We start from the raw sequence: 1,644 nt of genomic DNA, 5'->3' as shown, positions 1-1,644 counted from the left end.
GGCTACAGGAGCAGCTAACAGCTTTTATATGTCACAGTTTATAACATCCAGAAAGGGCAGTCTTTCTTAGGGTCTCTCCTAGCCAAAATCAAAGGGGAGGGTTTTTGGATAGAAAAGAGAAAAAAAAAAACAGTGATTGGGTGGCAACTTTTTCATGTGGGTGGTGTGGAAATTGAGTCACACCCACAGCATACAAAGTACAAACCATAAAAGACAAATCTCATTTTTAGGCTTTTTTTATTTAGCTTTTTTTTCTGGGCTTCCACCTTTTCTGTGAGTGGTTAATTTTTTTCTCATTAAATGTTTCATAGTTCCTGGTTCCCATGCAAAAAGAAGAAAAGAAAGAAAGAAGAAGAAAAAAAGAAAAAGAAAGGAAGGAAGGAAAGAAGGAAGGAAGGAAGGATAAAGAAAGAGAGAGAAAGGCAGGAAAGACTGGGTTCTTGAAAATACAGATGGCTGAGTAAAAAGCAGAACACTTTGTTTTTTTTTTTAGAGAAAGTAAATGACATAGGAGCTGAAAAAAAGTAAGTTGATATTAAATCAAGAGATCAGCTCACATAGCTAATCTGGTGGCCACAAAATTGATTCCAAAGGAATATCAGGCAAATCAGTAGTAGCCAAAGTATAGCATATGATACTAGAATAAGAGAGACTCATGTCTCCATGTCCTTTAGTTCTGTAATTTATATATTATTTTCCTCTCCTCTATTTCACCTTCCCTGCCATTCCTTTCTTTCTGTAACAGAATAACGTCTGAAAAGTACCTGCCTTTTACCTTCTGAATGTAAAAATGTGAGTATAGAAGCTTACAGCAAATGACAGAAGCCAGAATAACATCTGTTTCAGGTTTAGAAACATATAGAAAAAATGCTAAGCAGAGTATCTGAGCTTCCCAGGAAGAATATTGGAGGGCACAAAACCAAGAATTCAGCAGCAGGTTCAGCCACCAAACACCAGAAGTACCTGGTTAGGAGTGTGCCATTGGAGCCAAAGCAGTGTTAGGCAAAGCAAGAACCAAGGATGTAATTATTTGCCTCTATATGCAAAAGTCTAAAGTGCTATGCTTTTACTAACATTTGACGTCTGTAGCAATAGGTATCCTGCAAAACACGCATTTCTCAGTTTAGAAACATACCTAATAGAGACTGACTTGTTCAGTAGCTAATGGGATTGTCATCTGCAGGTTTCAGCAGGAGAGGCACGAAGTGAATTTACAATCACCAGGAATGATGATCATGTGGTACACTGTACTGGGAGCCAAGTTTCCTAGGATATATTCCCAGTTGGATCACCAGCAGTACGTGTGGCCTAACGCATGCCATTTAACTCTTCATTGATGCATTAAAAAACAGAGGGGGAAAAAGGTCTGCTCTGTGGTGAGACAGATATCAGATTCCTTAATAGGGCAATAAGGTGTTAGAAATGCCTCCGATGTTCAACATAGAGAAGTGAAACACATACTCAGTCATGATCTGTATCCAAATTCAACTTTTGTCATATTTTAAGGAGTTGTTAGTTTCTAAGTAAAGTGAAATCATTTTAGGAGAGCTCCCATTGCAATACTGAAAGCTTTAGAAAGGAATTAATTAACCCAGTAACATTGGAAATGCAAGAACACGTAGGAGCAAGAATAACAGGAAACAT

Source organism: Dipodomys spectabilis, unplaced genomic scaffold, assembly GCF_019054845.1.
Source record: "Dipodomys spectabilis isolate Male_0828 unplaced genomic scaffold, ASM1905484v1 ptg000063l, whole genome shotgun sequence".
Lineage (NCBI taxonomy): Eukaryota > Metazoa > Chordata > Mammalia > Rodentia > Heteromyidae > Dipodomys > Dipodomys spectabilis.
This window is presented reverse-complemented; position numbering follows the sequence as displayed.